Consider the following 22646-nt stretch of genomic DNA (forward strand, 5'->3'; position numbering starts at 1 on the left):
ACCCGCTAAAAAGGCGTATAAATTCGGGCCGCATGGCGGTGCACGCAGAATTAGCAGTCCAAAGAATATATGGTGCAAACAAGTGGATGAAGAGATGACAAGGCGCGGTATTCCAGAAAGAGAAGCACTAAAAAGAGAGAGTTGGAGATCTGTTCTAAGTTCGGCTTATGGAACAAATGTTCTGTAATGGGCCCGCTAAGTAAGTAAGTAAAGTATAAAATCGGATGAGATTGGATGGAGATTTTTTTTTTTTTAATTTAAATTTTTTTCCAAAATTGAAAAAAATATTCCTTGGGTTTTCATAAAACTTTTATTAAACTCTTATAAATATAATATATCGTCACCATAAATGCCCGAAGACGTAACCCACAAAACCAAAACTTTACAGGAGAAGCAAAAAACGTTATAAAATTAAAAACTCTTTTACGGAATATTAATCTTATGAAGGCGAGTATAAGGGATGTAATCGATCATATACGAAGGGGAATAAGTAGTGAAACCAAAACCGCTGAATTGCTTAGTTTTGAGATCCTCCATTACAACAAAATCTGCAATATTATCCCATTTTCCGAAATGCCATTTCTTGAATAGGATCGCTGTTTTTGAACGTAGAAGCTTGAAATTTTGCCAGATCATGTATTTTACCTTTATGTATTAGATTACGCCAAAAAACGAATTTCGGTTTTCATGTCGGTTACGTCTTCGGGCATTTATGGTGACGATATGTATATAAACTCTTATAAAAACTCATATATTAAAAAAGGTCCATTTGTGTGAAAAAAAAAATTATAATTTATATTGGAAACGGTATGGAACAAGTAAAAAAGTATCAGTCGACTTTGCCGACAGAGATATACCCTCAGCCTGTGTGAATTGAAACTTCCATCTATTGAAAATATCAAATGTAATACCGGCTGTACATTTCCAAAGGATCTTCGAACAGATCATAAACTGTCCTTAAACAAAAATGTTGAACTTTTGTGGATGAAGACCTTTGGACAAAATGTTAGTAGATCCAAAGTTAGGACGGTTGCTCCGCTCAACAGATATAGCGCGTAGCTTTTTATTGGCATTTGTTTAACTTTATACGGGAGGTACGAAAGCCAATATTTGGACCGAATCGGCCGATCCGATCGAGAGTTATCGTGCGCTTCATTCAGCCACTTTACATGGTTCCATAGGGGTTTTTATAGCTTTGAGGCTATTTTCTCAGGAACACTTTTGCGCTCTAAAAAACTTGTACCGTCGTAATGGCGACAGCGAATGCAAGTTATTACAACAAAGATCAACGTGATTCGACAGAAGGCCGTAAACTGCATTTTGTGTGGGAGCTACCCGAAGGAGTTAACATATGTAGTCCATATTCCAACCTGATCTATGTCTTGTATAAATATTACGATGTTCAAAGTGCGGACAAGTTTTCCGAACATCTTTGAACTTTTGTGTGGGAGGTACCTAAAGGAGTGGACCGATATGAAATATCTTCGAACCTAAACTAAGTTTGGACAAAATATTACGAAGGCCAAATGTTGGACCGAATCGACAGATCCGTTCGAGAGTTATCTTGCGCTCCAAACACTACACATGGTGTCAAAGGTAGTTTTTGCAACTTTCAGGTTATTTTCTCAGGAAGTATGGCTTGCCCCTGATGAAACTTGTACCGTGTGTACAAGTTGTTACAACAAACATCAAAGCGATTCGAGATCAGGCCCTAAACTGAACTTATCCGAAATTTTGTGTGGGAGGTACCCGAAGGAGTGTACCAATTGAGTCCATATTGGAACCTTATCTAAGTTTGGTAGAAAATTCACGATATGCAAAGTATGGACCAAATCGGTTACTCCCTTCAAGAGTAATCGTACGTTCAGATTTTCTGAAAATTTTCCAACGTTTGTTGGGCAGGTACCGGATGGAGAGGACCGATATAACCCATCTTCGAACTTAAACTAAGTTTGGACAAAATATTACGAAAGCCAAATCTTGGACATAATCGGTTGATCCATTCGAGAGTTATCGTGCGCTCCAGCCAGACAGACAGACGGACGGACATGGCTAAATCGACTCCAAATTGTCTGAAACGGATTTCGTCCAAGCATACTTGTGGTCTAAAACCATTATTTCGGCGAGGCATATTTTGTCCGTATGAAAGTTTACATACCCTCGTTAGCATTAATGCTGAGGGTATAAAAATAACTAAGAAAGCTGGAATATTGAAACTTCGGGAAGTGTTGCACTACATGAAGGACATTATCATATATTTTTTTGAAAAAAATTGCAAGATGTTTTCAAAGGACATTTTTGATGTCCTTGTTACCCTGGAATGCAATAATTTATAATAATTACATAAAGCCTATACTCTTCCCTTTAATATGACACCAGCATCGTACGACGACTACAAGTATTTAAAATATTTTTTTTGAAAAATGTTGACCATTGAAATTTGAATGTCCTCTAAAAGGTCAAAACGAAGAGAAAACGAAAAATCAAAAATGGAATTTTTCTTCATTTTGCCTATAGTTTCAAACGTATATAGTCCGGTTCAAGCGTCAAAATTTTTTTTTAGAATTGTAGGACGTTGTAATTTTTCCACAAAAATCTCAGAAGCAGCAAGTGAGGGTTGGGGTGGTGCTGTACTCAATAAACCCACAAAAATATGTGATGATCAGTACAGTCCTTCTCGTCTTATAGTGAACACCTTTTTTTATACCCTCCACCATAGTATGGAGGGTATATTAAGTTTGTCATTCCGTTTGTAACACATCGAACTAATCATTTGCGACCCTATAAAGTATATATATTCTTGATCAGGATAAAATTCTAAGACGATCTAGCCATGTCCGTCTGTCCGTCTGTTGTAATCACTCTAGCGTCCGCAATAATTGAGATAGAGTGCTGAAATTTTGCACCCGAGAGTCTTTTTTCCATAGGCAGGTCAAGTTCGAAGATGGGCTATATCGGTTCACTCTTTGGTATAGCCCCCATATAACGGTACCTCCGGATTTGAGGTATTTTGACGTTCTTCGCCACATTTGCAGTCCGAATTAGCTATAATTTGGCACTTAGGGTTTCCAGTGATCAACAAACTTACATCCCAAAGGATATGGACATAGGTCCATGTTTTTGTATAGTCCCCATATAACGGTACCTCCCGATTTTCGGTATTTTGAGAATTTTAGCCACAATTTTTAACCGAACTATCTGCAATTTGACATTTGAGGTTCTCAGTGGTCATGAAATTTCTCCACCAAACATCGTCAACATAGGTCCATGTTTTGGTATAGCCCCCATATAACGGTACCTCCCGATTTTCGGTATTTTGAGAATTTTAGCCACAATTTTTAACCGAACTATCTGCAATTTGACATTTGAGGTTCTCAGTGGTCATGAAACATCTCCACGAAACATCGTCAACATATGTCCATGTTTTGGTATAGCCCCCTTATAACGGTACCTCCCGATTTTCGGTATTTTGAGAATTTTAGCCACAATTTTTAACCGAACTATCTGCAATTTGACATTTGAGGTTCTCAGTGGTCATAAAACATCTCCAACGAAACATCGTCTACATAGGTCCACATTTTGGTATAGCCCTCATATAACGGTATCTCCCGATTTTCCGTATTCTGAGAATTTTAGCTGCAATTTTTAACCGAACTAGCTGTAATGATCGGTATTTTGAGAATTTTAGCTACAATTTTGTCTATTCAAAAACAATCGTCAATATAGGTCCATGTTTTGGCATATCCCCCCATATAACTGTACCTCCCGATTTTCGGGAATTTTCAGTGGTCACGAAATTTCTTCACTAAAATTCGTCGACATGGATCCATTTTTGAGGGTCTACATTGTTTTGATGAAACTACCCTCAATTTGATTCTTGAAGTTCCCTGCAGCTATAAAACTTTTCCGCCAACAAATTTAAAGATAGGTTGACTCATTGATATAGCCCCGTAGATGGTACCTTTCACCTAGCTGAACACATTTTTTAGATTAGATTAGATAACACTGTGCAACAAAATGGAGGTGAAAGTCTGGGGCACGGAAAATTCCTCTTGGGGAAGAAAAGCTTTGGTGAGTATATTATGAACCCCGAAGGACAGATCCGCCGTGAGTAGAACTTCCGCGTTATGGCGTGATTAAATTTTTGTTAGAGACCCTGTGGGCCATCAGGAATTAGCGTTATATCTTTGTTCACTGTTGTTTAAGTGCTCTACAAAAACAACAAACAAAGATATAAAGCTAATTCATGATGGCTTAAAAGGTCTCTTGCAAAAAATTCATCACGCCATAGCGCGGAAGTTCGACTCACGGCACATCTGTCCTTCGGGGTTTTTAATATACACACACCAAGGGCTTTCATCTCCAAAAGGAATTATCTCTGCCCCAACATTTGTGTTCACAGTGTAATTTTAGCAATAGTGGGAGGCTCCTACTATCCATTGCCAAAAAGTTGTTACACCTAAAATTGTGAAAGGACCCTAATTATTCCATTTTAATTAAGACTATTTTATGGTGGAGGGTATAAAAAGTTCGGCCCGGTCGAACTTAACGACTTTTTACTTGTTTTTAAAAAAAAAAAAACAGTGTTTCGTAGGTGGGCATTTGTCACAAAACTGTTTTGTTTTTTTGAATTGGTAATTGTTTTCTTTATTTAACATTTTATTTTTTGTCTTATACAGTAATAATTTTACCTAAAATACAAGTTATTGTATTGCCGATTTTAAATACTATTTTGCCGACTTGACGATTTTGGCTCCCGAAAATTGACGATTTTCGACCAATCTTATCTGGCATCACTGCTTGTGATCCTGATAACAAGGTTTCTTTGTTCTTTGTGGGCAAGGCCATGATTGCATACACAATGGCCCAATAACTCTTAAAAATCCTACGGTGATCAACCGAAATAGCGTTGCCTGTCCAGCTCGAGGTTTGCACGATTACACTCGTCTCCGATTTGGGCCAAACACCATACACCACAATATTTATTCAATTCGTAAATGGGTTATATCGCTTAACTCCTTCCGTCTGTGAGCAATTCTAAGTATTTTCCTATTTTGACCAAAAACCATACACCCTAATATTTCTTTAATACTTAGCTCAAGTTACTAAATGGGTTATATTGGTTAACACCTTCCCTCTATGAGCAATTCTAAGTATTTTCCTCTCAGAATATTTTTAAATATCCATCTTTTCTAACTTTCCTAAATTCTGCGGGTTCGTTAAAGATAGTTTTTTTTTAAATTGTACCACTGCTTTCGTTAATTTTATAAACAGCAAAATAACAAATTCCACTAACACAATACAACGAAGAAAATATGTCATATAGAATTAAAAAATAAAAACAAAAGACTCAACGCCTTTTGAAAATAATGTCATTCTTCCATGGAACCTACCATGAATTGCAATAACATGTTTATGTTAAGTCAAGTGTTTTCTCAGGACAATAAAGCGACTTCGTAGAACAATAAAAAATCAACAACAACAACAGAAACAACAATGAAAGAAAGCATTGCAGAAAACAAAAGAAAATGATGTTAAGCACAGTTATATTTCCTCGAGGAAAATGCGAGACAACGTTGAAGACAAAACGAAAAAAAAATCGAAAGAAAAAAAAAACAAACGAAATTCAACAAGAGCAACTACCAAGTGGAAGTAATGACAACATTTCTGTAAAATTTACTTAAAACAATAAAGGCGTAAGATGATGACGATGATGATGGTGATGGCAACGGCAAAGACAACGACAACGACACTGATGTTCAACACAAGATGTGCCAAGCAAACAAAAGGCAAGGAGGAAAATATAAAAAAAAATATGAAAGAAAATTGCAGACATGGCAATTGTTATGATTTCTTTTATTTAAACATTATAATGACATTAAAAATGGACGAAGAGCTTCGAAGAAATTCAAAACGACTCAAACAACAAAAAACATCAGCAATAATGCCAAGCCAACAGCAACGAATGTCGTGTGAGAGGGACAGACGGACGAACGAACACACCACGTTAATGATGTTGCTGGGGTCTTGGTTGGATTCAAGACTATACGGATATCATTTTTAATGCAATTTAAACAACAAAGTATTGTGAAAATTATCCTTACAAATATTACAAGAACAACAACAACAACAATAAAAGAAGATGAACTGTTGAGATAACTTTTGTTCATTAACTTTTTTAAAACCATCACGAGTGTAAAGCATAAAGGAAGAACATTTTATATTCATTTTAAGGCAGATTGTGCATTTCGCTGATGTTAACTTTGATTATTGCAAAAAAACAAAAAAAAAAACAATATAGTAATAAAAATAAAACAATAAAACAAAATATGAAATTAAAATGAATTTCGTGTAATTTAATGTGGGAATACGGGCAATAAACATCTGTTGAGAATAAGGTACACACATTTACACATGCTCTCACGTCTATACGAGTACATTATGTTCAACTCAAATAAAGATTGAAGATTTGCGAGTAATAACTACGGGTTATTAAGGTTCCTTAAGGAGTGTAGGTGTGGGATTATGACTTTTCGACATTTTATCGCAAAAATGTTGAATGACTTTTGCCTATTAATAACTAAAATAACGTTTATTCCATGGACATATAAACAAGTAAAAAGTCGTTAAGTTCGGCCGGGACGACCTTTTTATACCCTCCACCATTAAAATATTCTTAACTAAAATGGAATAACTAATTTTCCTTCCTGTCCACAATTATAGGTGCAACAAATTTGCGACCACGGATACCCAAATGCCTAAATTATCTAATCTAATCTAAAACAAGTAAGAACGGCTTAAAGTTCGGCCGGGCCGAACTTGTTATACCCTCCACCACGAGTGGTATTTAAGTAAAATGGAACAATTAGTTTCCTTCGTTTATGAAGAAGACTTAATTCTAACCTTAAGCCGTTCTATGGGGCTATATCAAATCGTCGATCTATGCCGACAAATTTCTGACGTAAAGTTTTGAGACTCAAAGAAGACTAAATACTAAATTTCCTATATTTCAGTAAGATAATGTGGTTAAAACCTAAAAAGTACCATAAATCAAGAGGTACGCTTCTTTGGGGGATATAGAAAGACGTGAACCTTTACTGGTAATTCTTTTCTGGAACATTTTATAAACCCATGAAAGACTAAATAACAAATTTCAGTCATTTCGGTGGGATATTGATTGGGAGGTATCGTTCTATGGGGGCTATACCGACGAAATTCAGTCGGAAAGGGTTTTACTTCCAACGTAGTCTAAATACCAAATCTCAGCCTTTTCGGTAGGTTGTTGTGGCCACAATCTTCAAATAACCGAAAATCGGGAGGTACCGTTCTATGGGGGCTATATGAAGGCGTGGACCCATAACAACAAAATTCTGAGGGGAAAAGCTAAGTACCAAATTTCAGCCATTTCGGTGTGATAAAGAAGCTAAAGGCTTCAAAATACCGGAAATCGGGAGGTACCGTCTATGGTGACTGTATTAAGGCGTACCAACAAAATTTTGGGGGAAAGTTTTATACCACAAATGAAGACTAAATACCAAATTTCAGCAATTTCGGAGGAATATTGAGGCCACAACCTTCAAAATACCAAAAATCGGGAGGTTCCGTTCTATGGGGGCTATATGATATATGGACCTATACCGACAAAATTCTGGGGGAAAGTTTTATACCACCAGCTACAACTAAATACCAAATTTTAGCCATTTCGGAGAAATTTTGAGGCCAAAACCTTCAAAAGACCGAAAATCGGGAGGTACCGTTCTATGGGGGCAATATGAAGGCGTGGACCTATACCGACAAAATCCTGAGGGTAAGTTTTATACGTCCAGCGAAGACTAACTACCAAACTTTAGCCATTTCGGAGAAATTTTGAGGTCACAACCTTCGAAATACTGAAAATCGGGAGGAACCGTTCTATGGGGGCTATATGAAGGCGTAGACCTATACCGACAGAATTCTGGGGAAAATTGTATACCCCCAACGAAGACTAAGTACCAAATTTCAGTCATTTCGGTGTGATAATGAAGCTAAAACCTTAAAAATACCGAAAATCGGGTGGTACCGTTCTATTGGGACTATATCAAAACGTGGACCGATATAGCCCATTTGCAATACCAAACATCCTAGGAGTAATAGAAACTTCTATACCAAATTACAAAGCTCTGTCTTAAAAACTGCGAGCTGTATCTTGATTTCAACAGACGGAAGGACGGACTTGGTTATATCGACTTAGAATTTTACCCTGATCAAGAATATATATACTTTATAGGGTCTCCGATGAACATTTCGATGTGTTACAAACGGAATGACAAATTTAATTATACCCTTCATATTATGGTGGAGGGTATAAAAAGTATTTAATCAGGTGGTACCTTAATATGGCGGCTATATCAAAGTGTGGACCTATCTTGACAATTTTTGGAGGAAAATTTGTGTAACTGCAGGGAACTTCAAATATCAAATTATGGGTAGTTTCGTCAAACAATGTGGCTAAAACCCTCAAAATATCGAAAATTTGGAGGTACCATTAAATGGGGGCTATATCAAAACATGAACCTATGTTGAGGATTTTTGGAGGAAAATTTTCGTGACCACCGAGAACCTCAAATGTCAAATTACAGCCAGTTCGGTTAAAAATTGTAGCTAAAACCCTCAAAATATCGAAAATCGGGAAGAACCGTTATATGGGGGTTATACTAAAACGTGGACCTATGTCCACAAGTTTTCTTATATAAGTTTATTGACACTTAAGAACCCTAAATGTCAAATTACGGGTAGTTCTGTCAAACAATGTAGCTAAGACCCTCAAAATACAAAAAATTGGAAAGTTCCGTTATTTGGGGGCTACATCAAAATATGGACCTATGTTGGCAATTTTAGTGAAAAGTTTCGTGACTAATGAAAACCTCAAATGCCAAATTAGTTCGGTTAAAAATGTTTGCTAAAACCCTCAAAATACCGAAAGTTGGGAGGTACTATTATATGGCGGCAATACCAAAACATGAACCTATGTTAACAATTTTTGGTGTAGAAGTGTTGTGACCATTAAGAACCTTATACGTCAAACTACAGCTGGTTGGGTTGAAAATTGTAGCTAAAATATTCAAAATACCGAAAATTGGTAGGTACCGTTGTATGGGGACTATATAAAAACATATACCTATATTGCCAATTTTTTGTGGAGAAGTTTCGTGACCACAGTGAACCTCAAGTGTCAAATTACAGCTAGTTCGGTTAAAATTTTTAGCTAAAACCTTTAAAATACCGAAAAGCGGGAGGTACCGTTATATGGGGACTATATCAATACGTAAACCTATGTTGACAATTTTTTGTGGAGAAGTTTTGTGAGAACGGAGAATCTCAAATGTCAAATTACAGCCAGTACGGTTAAAAATTGTAGCTAAACCCCTCAAAATACCGAAAATCGGGAAGTTCCGTTATATGGGGGCTACATCAAAATATGGACCTATGTTAACGATTTTTAGTGAAGACGTTTCGTGACCACTGAGAACCTCAAATGTACAATTAGTTCGGTTAAAACTTGTAGCTCAAACCCTATATATACCGAAAATCGGGTGGTACCGTTATATGGGGGCTCTACCAAAAAATGGACCTATCTTGGCAATTTTTTGCAAAGAAATTTCGTGACCCCAGAGAACCTCAAATATCAAATTACAGCTAATTCGGTTAAAAATTGTAGGTTACTTACTTACTTAGCTTGCCCATTACAGAACATTTGTTCCATAAGCCGAACTATGAAAAGATCTCCAACTCTCTCTGTTTAGAGCTTCACTTTCTAGAATACCGCGCCTTATCATCTCTTCATCCACTTGTTTGCGCCATCTATTCTTTGGCCTGCCAATTCTGCGTGCACCGTCATGTGGTCCGAATTTATACGCATTATTAGCGGGTTCATGATCGCTCATTGTTATTATATGGCCTAGCCAACGCAATCGCTGCATCTCGATACTTTTAACCATATTGATGTCGTTGTATAGCAGATACAACTTGCTGTTCATACGACGTCGATATTCACCGCAACGCAGATTGGTCCGTAGATCTTTCTAAGATTTTTTCTCTCAAGCACCTCTTCGGAGAGGTTCTTTCCTATTTTCAGTGAAGATCTTGTGTCAGTTGGAGTCATTTTACAAAACCGAATGAACTTTGCAGGGATACTAAATTCAGACTTGGCTTGGAATACCTTTGAGCTTAGCGGGCTGTCGAAGGCTGCTTTATAATAGACAAAAAGGTGTCGATCTGCATCTCTTGGGTCTTCTCCAGGATTTGCCGCAGGGTAAATATCTGGTCAATGGTGGACTTGCCAGGTCTAAAGCCACATTGGTATGGTCCAATTATTTCGTTGGCCATGGGCTTTAGGGAGAAGACTTTTGTCCCTATAGCTGGAGCATAAAGTGTTATCTCCTTTTTTATGGACGGGACACAGGATGTTCAGGTTCCAATCGTCGGGTACGCGTTATTCCTGCCAGATGGAGATAACTAGCTGATGCATACACCTTATCAGCGTGTCGCCTTCGGTTTTAAACAGCTCGGCTGGTAGGCCATCAGCTCCTGCTGCCTTATTATTCTTCAGCCGGTTTATTGCTGTCTTTACCTCATCTTGACCGGGTGGTATACATTAAATACCATCTTCAAGGATTGGATCTGTGGTATCTTCGTGGACTTCGCTACTATTGGATACCAACAGTTTGGAAAAATGCTATTTCCATATCATTAGCACACTATGTGTATCAGTTACCAAATTACGTTGCTGGTCTCTACAGGAGGATGTGCCTGTACCAAAGCCATCAGTTTGATGTTTCACTCTTTGGTAGAACTTTCGGACTTCATTCTCGATTTGTTCACACTCCCGTCTTTCTATTTCTCTCTTTTTCCTGTGGAAAAGACGTTTCTCCTCTTTTCCTCCGGTACCTCTCTCGTGCGCTACGCGTTGCTACTAATTGCAAAGTAGCCCTATATGCCGCATTTTTCACTTCGGGACGAGGAGTGCTTTTATTAAGCAATTGGGCTAGTTGAGTGGAATATACTGTGGTTATCTGTTGTGCTTGCAGCTTACCGATGTCCAACTTCCGCGTTGTATCTGTTCGTGCTTTATTTGCAACGTTTAGACGGGTACGTACCTTTGCTGCAACAAGGTAGTGGTCCGAGTCTATGTTTGCTCCTCGGAACGAACGCACATCCAACACGCTCGATGAATGTCTTCCATCTATCACAACGTGATCAATTTTATTTCTTGTTTTCTGACCTGGAGACAGCCAGGTACCCTTATGGATGTCGAGATGTTGAAATGTGGTGCTGCTAACTACCATGTTTTTTGCCGCTGCGAAGTCTATCAGCCTTATACCATTGTCAGATGTTTCACTGTGGAGAATGAATTTTCCGACTGTTGGGCCAATTTTGGCATTAAAATCGCCTAGAATAATTTTAATGGCAACGGTCATAAGTTTCTTCTATGCGCTCGTAAAATATATCTTTGGTCTGATCGTCCTTGTCTTCAGTGGGAGCATTTGAAGTATTTTGTTTTAATCGAATTGCAGCGAGTGTTTCATTCACTGTGGTGAAGCTGGAGACCAGATGTTTTAACCTCCGACCAACTAAAAATCCGCAACCAAACTCATGCTTTGTGTCATGTATAATACTTTGCGTCACCTTTAGGTGTTGTTGTGACGCCTTTCCCGTTCCATCGTATTTGCTCTATGGCAGTAATGTCGGCCTTGCACTTTTCAAGTACATCTGTCAATGCGTAAACTGGACCTTCTCTATAAAGAGTGCGAAAATTCCAGGTGCAGACTCGCAGATCATTGTCCTTAGAACGTTTGCGGGGTTCGTCAACTTTTGAGGGATTTGTTTTTCTAGGGGCAGCTGCCCATCCCTAACTATTCCTGGCTACGCCGATGATAATATGGAGGGGATAATTAAATTTGTTATTCCGTTCGTAACACATCGAAATATTCACCGGAGACCCTATAAAATATATATACATATTCTTGATCAGGGTAAGATTCTAAGTCGATATAACCATGTCGGTCTGTCCGACCGTCCGTCTGTTGAAATCAAGATACAGCCGGAAATTTTCAAGATAGAGCTTTGTAATTTGGTATGGATGTTTCTATTACTACTAGGATGTTTGGTATTGCAAATGGGATATATGGGTTTACGTTTTGATATAGCCCCCATAGAACGGTACCACCCGATTTTCGGTATTTTGAAGGTTTTAGCCTCATTATCACACCAAAATGGCTGAAATTTATTGCTTAGACTTCGTTGGTGGTATAAAAATTTCCCACATAAATTTGTCGGTATAGGTCCACGCCTGCATATAGCCCCCATAGAAATGTACCTCCCGATTTTCGGTATTTTGAAGGTTGTGGTCACAATAATCCACTGAAATGACTGAAATTTGGTACTCAGTCTTCGATGGGCGTATAAAACTTTCCCCCAGTAATTTGTCGGTATAGGTCAACGCCTTCATATAGCCCCCATAGAACGGTACCACCCGATTTTCGGTATTTTAAAAGTTGTGGCCACAATCATTTGTCGGAATAGGTCCACACCTTCATATAACCCCCATAGAACGGTACCTCCCGATTTTCGGTATTTTCAAGGTTTTGGCCACACTAATCCACCAAAATGACTGAAATTTGGTACTTAGTCTTCGTTGGGGGTATAAAACTTTCCCCATGAAATTTGCCAGTACAGGTACATGTCTTAATATAGCCCCCATAGAGCGGTACCTCCCGAATGTCGTTTTTGTGAAAATTAGCCACATGTTTTTCCGAAATTTGGAATTTAGTCTTCTTCATAAACGGAGGAAAATTGCTCCATTTTACTTCAATACAACTCGTGGTGGAGGGTATAACAAGTTCGGCCCCGCCAAACATAACGCCGTTCTTACTTGTTTTCCTTAAACTCTAAACCAAAAATCGTAGATGTGCACGCCAAAAATTTTTTTAATTTTTTTCAAATGGAATTGTAAAGGAAATTTGATTTTTACCATATACTTTATAGGGTTGCAAAGTATTGCTTCAATGCGTTACAAACGAAAAAACAAACTTAATATTCCCTCCATACCATTCTCCTAATGAAGATGTTTGTTTTTGGGACACCATAATGTGTGTGACCTCCTTCGTACAATCCTTTCTACTCTGACCTTTTTACTACGAATTTTGAGGGAAAACTATTTTTCTGTCTCCTAAAATAATTCAACGGCTGCCATTGACCTCAAAAATATCAGCTTTCCATTTCATCTTCTTAAATATTTCATAAAACATCTGAAAAATCTTGCCATAGAAATCCCATTTGTGGTTTTTCATTTAATATCTTCGATTTAAGGTTTTCGAGTCAAATCACTGAGGAATATTTTCTTCGTGTGGTAAATGTTGTCTCTTTGTCTCTATTCGTAGGAAAAACTCGTCATCATTCCTCGGCTTGCTTTTTGTGGTGTTCAGATGCATTTTGTTCGTTTTTTCGATTCGAATTTTTCTTCATTTTACTTCAAATGTGTGTATGTGTGTGTGTGAGAAAGTTTAGGAGATGACATAAAACCACAAGAATTACTACAAATATACACATGCACTATACCATGGTAAGATTCCATGGCATATTGATTTCTTTGTATAACCTGAGATTCATTATTGGTGAGTGTGTGCGTGTGTGCGGTTTTGGTCGGAAGAATTTTTGGCGCAAAAAAAGTGGAGCTGTAAAATTAAGAGTCATTTCGAGAAGATATACTTCCCTATAGAAGTCTTGTCTGAGAACCCCGAGGACTGTCACTGCCATAAGAAATTTCACAGAAATTGTTCGGATTCTGAAACAACAACAAGATAGAACAATATCATAAAGCAGAACAGGAGACTTAATAAAGCACGACGAAAATTGTATTCCTTATTTGTGTCCTATTTAATTTTTTTATATCCGCAATATAATAAACTGACAATTAGACAACTTTTCACTTTCAAAAAGATAAAAATTATACACATAATTCCAAGAATGTCTCATATAGAAGAAAATTCACTTTTCGCTTTTGCCCATCTCCAGTTTTCTGTTATATATTTGTTCTTCTGCTATTTCAATAGTGAGTATCGGGTTGTTTCGTTCGCTTGTTTGCATGTCGGAATTTCAAATTACCTTAAGTACCAAACAACCACAAAATACAATATTCCCATAAGACAACTCGTTTACGATTTTGATTTCGCTGAATCAAAGTGCTGTTTATAATACACAAATACACCAATTCGAGGAATGCTAAAATCTTCTCAAAGAGAGTTGAACTTAATTGAATTGTAAAGTCAAGTAAAATTGAAAGTGTTCTGGTAAATATTGAAAATGAAATGAGAAAAAGGGTGTTTGGAAATGGTAACGTTCATAATGCATAATATTTTTCAAGAAGTGGTGTATTCATTCAGGCTGCACAGATGATAAGAGATATTGCTTTCTGCATCTCTTGTTCAACAAGTAGAACATTTCCATGTGAAATTGTTGGGTTTAAGTGTAAGAAGATAGAAGGATAGCTCAAGGAAGCTTTACATCCGTTCTCACTCAAAAACCCAAAAAAAAAAAAAATTAAATGTCTGGTTACGAACTAAGATAATGTTAAACAAGTAAAAAATAGTTAAGTTCGGTCGGGCCGAACTTTTTATAAAATCAAATATTCTGAACTAAAATGGAATAATTAGTTTTCCTTCCTGTCCAGAATTTAAGGGGGGGTTATTTTATTACCACAGATACCCTAAATTCGTACATTAGGTCATAACATGTACCTGAACAAGTAAAAAAGTATCAGTCGGCTTTGCCGACAGAGATATACCCTCAGCCTGTGTGAGTTGAAATACTTTTTTCTCGAAAACCTTTGTATTTAGGGGGTTTTCAGAATTTTGGGCGTATGAACTTCCCGACAAAAATATGGACTAGGATAAAAACTCAAAGCTTCGAGAGTTACCGTGCGATGCAGCCACTACATGTGGTGCTATAGGGTTTTTTTTACAACTTTCGGGCTGTGTTCTCAAGAAGTATGGAGTTCCTCTGAAAAAAAAAATTACCGTCGTAATGATGACAGCGTAGGGGATGAAAGATACCAAGGAACGGTCCTGACCGGCTTAACACGGCAAAGTCCAGGATTTATGTTGGTCCCTCTTTCAGTCAATGGACACTGACCTCCCCGTGGTGTCACCTGGGGTAGCTGCCTTTAACACCCGTTAAAGGTAGTGATCTAAAATGTGCCGCGCGTTCACCCATAAGAACGTTAAAAACTTGGGTTTGGGCGCCGGGTTAGTAACCCTCCCCTAGAAATAAGCAGCCTACTATGAAAAAATGAAAGAAAAGAAAAACAAATCCCTCTAAAGTCGACGAACCCCGCAAACGTTTTAAGGACCATGATATGCGAATCTGCACCTAGAATGTTCGCACATTTTATGGAGAAGGTGCAATTTACGCATTGGCAGATGTACTTGAAAAGTACAAGGCCGACATGGATTGGGAAAGGCGTCACAACAACACCTAAAGGTGACGCACTGTATTATAGCTGCCATGACGTAAAGCATGAGTTTGGTTGCGGATTTGTAGTTGGTCAAAGATTAAAACATCTGGTCTCTAGCTTCACCCCAGTGAATGAAAGACTTGCTGCAATTCGATTAAAAGCTAAATTCTTCAACATCAGCTTTATTTGCGCTCATGCTCCCACTGAAGACAAGGACGAACAGACCAAAGATATATTTTACGAGCGCCTAGAAGAAACTTATGACCGTTTCCCTGTCCATGAGATTAAAATTATACTAGGCGGTTTTAATGCCAAAATTGGAAAGGAGAATATCTTTGGTCCAACATTCGGGAAATTCAATCTGCACAGTGAAACATCTGACAACGGAATGAGGCTGATAGACTTCCCAGCGGCAAAAAACATGGTAGTTAGCAGCACCAGATTTAAGCATCTCGACATTCATACGACATTTATGTCTGCGGATCAGAAAACAAGAAATAAAATTCATAACGTTGTGATAGATGGGAGACATTCATCGGGCGTGTTGGATGTACGTTCGTTCCGAGGAGCATATATAGACTCGGACCACTACCTTGTTGCAGCAAAAGTACGTACCCGTCTAAACGCTGCAAATAAATAAACACGAAAGCTAGACATCGTTAAGCTGCAATCACAACAGATAGCCGCAGCATATTCCACTCAACTGGCCCAATAGCTTAATCAAAGCACTCCTCGTCCCGATAACATATCGGGACAATGGCAAACCATTGCCCACTCCATTCCAACAGCCGCAAAATCAGTACTTGGATACAAGAGACCTCCACCAAGGAATCCATGGTATGACCAGGAGTGTCGTACTGCTACCGAAGAGAAAAATGCGGCATACAGGGCTACTTTACAATCAGTAGCAACGCGTAGCGCACGAGAGAGGTATCGGGAGAAAAGTAGAGAGGAGAAACGTCTTTTCCGCAGGAAAAAGAGAGATATGAAGAACGGGAGTGTGGGCAAATCGAGATGTACAGGAGACAGAATGAAGTCCGAAAATTCTACCAAAGAGTAAAACATCAAACTGATGGCTTTGGAACAGGCACATCCTCCTGTAGAGACCAGCAAGGTAATCTGGTAACTGATACAGATAGTGTGCTAAGGATATGGAAAGATAATTTTTCTAAACTGTTGGTATCCAATAGTAGCGAAGTCGACGAATATACCACAGATCCAATCGCAGAAGATGGTATTGAATGTATACCACCCGCCCAAGAAGAGGTAAATACAGCAATAAACCGGCTGAAGAATAATAAGGCAGCAGTTCGGCCTACCAGCCGAGCTGTTTAAAACCGGAGGCGACACGCTGATAAGGTGTATGCATCAGCTAGTTAGCTCCATCTGGCAGGAAGAACGCGTACCCGACGATTGGAACCTGAGCATCCTGTGTCCCGTCCACATATTGACCAGATACTTACCCTGCGGCAAATCCTGGAGAAGATCCAAGAGATGCAGATCGACACCTGCCACTTTTTTGTCGATTTTAAAGCAGCCTTCGACACCCCGCTACGTTTAAAGGAATTTCAAGCCATGTCTGAATTTGGTATCCCCGCAAAGCTCATTCGGCTTTGTAAAATGACTCTAACTGACACAAGATCTTCAGTTAAAATAGGAAAGAACCTCTCCGAAGAGTTTTGTACCAAAAGAGGTTTCAGGCAAGGAGACAGCCTTTCGTGTGATCTTTTCAACATCCTGCTAGAAAAGGTTATACGAGAGGCAAACTTCAAAAGAAGTGGCACAGTCTACACCAATAGCCACATGTTTATTGCTTATGCTGATGATAAAGACATCATGGGACGATCAGTAAAAAAGTAATCGATACCTATATGAAGGTTGAAGGAGAAACTGCTGAAGTGGGTCTGGCGGTAAACGGCGAGAAGACCAAGCTGATGGTGTCGACGCAAAATGCGTCCATTGAGCTCGGACCAGCTGTTGAAGTTGGTTCCTATAATTTTGAGATAGTAAAAGACTTCGTGTACCTCGGCAACGCCGCAAACACAACAAACGACATCAGTTGTGAAATAAAAAGAAGAATTGTTTTGGCCAACAGACGCTACATTGGCTTAAGTAAGCACTTTAAAAACAAAGCCACAAAGCCGTGCTGATGTATGGTTCCGAAGCCTGGGTACTTGCGTAAGCAGATAAGGCAGTGCTTGGTGTGTTTGAGAGAAAAATTCTTCGAAAGATATACGGACCGATCTGCGTTAACGGTGAATATCGACGTCGCATGAACCACGAGCTGTATCAACTATACAACGACATCAGTATAGATAAACGTGTCGAGATGCAGCGATTGCGTTTGCTAGGCCATATCATAAGAATGAGCTATGATGAACCCGCTAAAAAGACGTATAAATACATGCCACATGGCGGTGCACGCAGAATTGGCAGGCCAAAGAATAGAATAGGTGGCGCAAGCAAGTGGATGAAGAGATGACAAGGCGCGGTATTCCAGAAAGCGAAGCAATAGACAGAAAGAAATGGAGATCTTTTCTTAGTTCGTTCTATGGAACATAGTCGGACCTGATCCAATTGTAGATATATTAGGATGTGTAAAGTATGGATCAAATCGGTCACTCAATTCGAGAGTTATCCTGCGCACAATTTTTGCGAACATTTTCTAATTTTTGTAGGGGAGGTACCTGAAGGAGTGACCGATATGGCTTACTTTTGAATTAAACCATATTTGGACAAAATATTACGAAGGCCAAATTTTGGTCAGAATCCTCAGATCCTTTCGACAGTTATCTTGAGCTGCAACGTATGGAAGGCAGTGACTACAACTTGTTAAAACAAAAATCAAAGCGATTCGAGGGCAGGTCGTAAACTGAACTTTTCCGAAATTTTGTGTGGGAGGTACCCGAAGGAGTGGAAACTCATCGATGTCTGGTAGAAATTCCACGATGTGTGAATATAAAACAAATCGGTTACTACCATTTCCCTTTTATATAGTTGTTCTTCTGCTATTTTAATAGCGAGTATCGGTTTTTTTTGTTTGCTCTTTTGCAATTTTTCCGAATATTTTCGAACTTTTGTGGGGGAGGTACCTGAAGGAGTGCACCGATATGGCTTATCTTCGAACTTAAACTAAGTTTGGAGAAAATATTACGATACCCAAAATTAGGTTCGAATCGGTTGATCCGTCGAGAGTTATCGTGCACACCAGCCGGCCATCCAGACAGACAGACGGACGGACATGGCTAATTCAACTCCAAATTGTCTGAAATACCTTTCGTCCAAACATTAGTGTTGGGCAATCTCGTTCATTGAGCGGATCGATCTTTTTCATTCCGTTCACCAAAAAGATCCGGGTCGTTTACTTCGTTCGTTGGCTCTTTTTCGTTTAACAATACATTTGACTGTATTATTTTCTTTTGAAGTCGTTCGTTCTCTGCTGCATATGTCTCCGTCGTTCTTTTCACCGAATCGTTCTTTTGAAAGTGTTCGTTCACGAATGACACAACTGTTGTGTTACTTGCTTGTTTGTGTGGGGGTGGTTTTGTTTCTGAACGTAGTGGTGGTGGTTTTGATCTGAAGGAACCAGATGAACGAATGATGCAAAAGAAAGATATGACCGATATGTGCTACTGAATGAGGTGAGTTACTGAGCGAGAGTAGCTCTCTGAATCATTGTTTGTTTTGTGTGGAAATTTGTGCTGCTTCAGCTAACGCAGCGTTTGTTTAGAGTTTGACTGCAAAACCAATGCTGCTAATTTTGTAAGCAGCAATGACTCATCCATCGGGGATCTAAATGAACGATATAAAAGAATGAGCTGGATACGGATCCGTTCGTTCTTTTCACGGAATCGTTCCTTTGGGCCGGTTCGTTCATGAACGACGCAACTCTACCAAACATACTTGGGGTCTAAAACCATTATTTCGATGAGGCACATTTTGTCCGTATGAGAGTATATGTACCCTCGTTAGCATAAATGCTGAGGGTAAAAAAAGTCATAAATCGGGCGGTATCTTTATATGGGACCTATGTCAAAGTGTGAAACTATGCTGACAATTTTAGGTGGAGACGTTTTGTAAGCACTCAGAAATTAAGATGTCAAATGTAGCTAAATTCTTCAAAATACCTTAAATCGGGAAGTATCGTTATATGGGGGCTATATCAAAACGTGTACCTATGTTGACAGTTTTTGATGGAGAAGTTTTGCCACCACTGGGAATCTCAATTATCAAATTACAGGTAGTTCGGTCAAAAATGTGGCTTAAATCATCAAAATGCCGAAATTGATATGTACCTTTATATGAGGGCTATACCAAAAAGTGGAGTGATATAGCCCATCTTTGAACTTGACCTATGGATAAAAGACACTCGGGTGCAAAAATATAGCGTTCTAAATCAATTATTGTATCCTCCTATGGACTTCCTCCTAAACAGACGCAGTTCAGTAGCGCTGCCTCCCTGTAGGGGACTCAAGGTAATCTGCCGTGAGAACTAGGACTCTTTTGGAATTTCTTGCTAACACAGTTTGTTTTGTGTACATCCGACTTTTACTACATTATTAATCATTTTTTGGTGACCCCGACGTGATCTGAACACGCATGTTCTCTTTGAACACAGTTTTTGTTGTAGAAATACAAATATGTTCGTTCGTAAATTTTATTCAGTTATCTGCTATTCTGATTCCTCTGTATAAAGAGCTGTTTATAGACGCAGCAGAATCAGAAGACAGGTGTATGGGGTTTGACATGCAGGTCATGTTTTGGTTACCGTGCCATCAATTCCGGCCCAATATGAATAGATGGGGGATGGTATGTGACTACGACATTCACCCTGTATCTTTTTACTGTCTGCGCAACTGCATCAATATTAATGCTATTTAAACCTGTCTGATAGGCCCGTTGATTAGAGGTTCTCGCTTATACCTTTGGATCTCGCTCTATAGATCATGTAGATCTGTCATGACATGCCTGGGTGGGGGAAGCCTTACCACTAGATCGTGGCAGGGGTGCTTACTGCGGTAACACCCAATCAGTTACTACATCTTGTCACGTTACACCCAATATATTCGGGTAGGAAACAAGGCAACATCGACCGATATATTCAGGCGTGGCTTAATTTCAGCCGTCCAGGTGGTGAACAGTATGGCAGTGGACTTAACAGCGTATAGTTTCATATTCCTCAGACGAAAGAACTGCACTAAGTCTGCTATGTAGTCACTTAAGGCCTGGGTACATAAGCTGCCTCGCCTGCTTGCCTTGTATGCTTCTGATAAAAGAATAAAAAAGAAGAGGACAACCTAGTTCGAAATTGGCTCGGCCTTCTTTATTCTTTTATTCTTGTTATGTCAGAAATGAAGTAGGAAAGCAAGGTAAGCAGGGGAGGCAGCTTAAATACCCAGGCCTTTAATCTATCACATATGTCATAGACGATTGGGTACGACGCCATGATCGTACAAACAACAGCATACATTGGTATGCTTGATACTTACGAAGCTCCTTTCTGTCCGCTTAGGTTCGCCCTAGCCTTTTGACTTTAAGAGTAAGTTTTCTTGGGTCTTCAGGGTTCGTACGACGCTCAACTGAAGTCACGTTAGCAAGGAAATTTATTGCTATTTCAAGTAGATTACCAACAGATATATAGAGAAAAAGTGCAGCAGTGATAATGTCCCGGAAATGTCTCTTAGCTATGCAAGGATCTGGGGGAATGTGCATCTCTCTGAAGTGGTTATTGGTAAATTTTCTGAACCCTTGCCAAACAGTTTTCACATTGTTAAGAAAAGTACGGTGTTCAGAGATTACAAAATCGGTGGCCTATGTATAGAAGCGATGATAGGAAGGTGGTGTGGCCATTGTCAGGGGCTAAATGACAAAGCACATGATGAGCTCTAGCACCAGACGATTATTGCTCTTCAACTGCGGGCGTATGTCGGGCATATAACGCGAGGCACAGCTATTCATCGGCGGTTTTAACGCATTAAACACTTCGGATCTGGCAAACGGACCAGATAAATTGCCCGGTGTTCTTCTTGATCCCAACACGGACCATAAGAACTCGGAGCATGCATTCTGGGATGTATTTCCGCTCTGACGGTGAAAAAATACACGAACACAAACATATAATTGTTGAGGTGACAGCCCCTGGTCGAAAATTTCTCTGAGTCATAGAATTGGCCGCCAATCCCACGACTTAAGGTGTTGGTGTAAAAAGTGCATGTTTTTGACTTCTCCAGAAGTGGTCGAAATTTTTCTCCACCTAAAATTGTGTACAGGAAAGGAATCTGATTATTCCATTTAAGTTCAAAGCACATAGCTATGGTGTTTTGTGTATAAAAAGTTCAAACCGGCCTAACATAACGAGTTCTTACTTGTTTACCTTGGTCATCAAGGGCAAGGGGGAACTGCCAACCCCCCGAAATGGTAATTTTTCGGTCTCGTGATGCATTTCTGTCTACGTCCCTGTTGGTGACGTTATATAGTTCATTCAATGAATCTACGTTTTGTTTTGTTCGGCACATCTTGTAGTCTTCCAGGAGTATTGTGTGTTGTGTTGCTGGCTTGATCATTACACTGTGCGACAAAAAAAATACAAAGAAAACTGAGTAGAATATGAAAGTAGAACTAAAAATATAAGACACGTGTATCGGCGTTATTAACGTTTGCATTGGAAAGTAACAAAAGTAGGCGGGGCAATTTCCGCCCATTTCTATTTTTTTTCCAAATATTCAAGTTAAGATATCATGGAATTCTTGCGTTTTAGGTATATAGTCTCTTTGGCAACTTTACATAAGAGGAATATTTTTGTTAAAAATTTTAATCCACTTGCGGGGGTTTTTTTAGTCCTTTTTTCGAAAATCTTTCAAAAACTCATTAAAAATGTGGTCAAATCCAAATATTCTACAAAATCGTTCGCCATAAAATTTTACTATATGTCTCAGAATACACCAAATCTGTAAATCTGATCTAATCGCCAGGAATCTTTAACCATGAAAAATACGTTGTAGGGTTAAAGTCGGACTTTATCTGAGTTTATTCAAAATTGTCCCTAAAAACATAATTTTACAGAGACGACGTCAAAGGCAAAAATATTTGTTCCTTCTTTTCTCGAGTTCATACATGAAAGTAATATTGAAACTTGCTTCTAGGTGAAAAGTGTCAA

Source organism: Musca autumnalis, unplaced genomic scaffold (assembly GCF_047663935.1).
Source record: "Musca autumnalis isolate F117 unplaced genomic scaffold, ASM4766393v1 scaffold_5, whole genome shotgun sequence".
Classification (NCBI taxonomy): Eukaryota; Metazoa; Arthropoda; class Insecta; order Diptera; family Muscidae; genus Musca; species Musca autumnalis.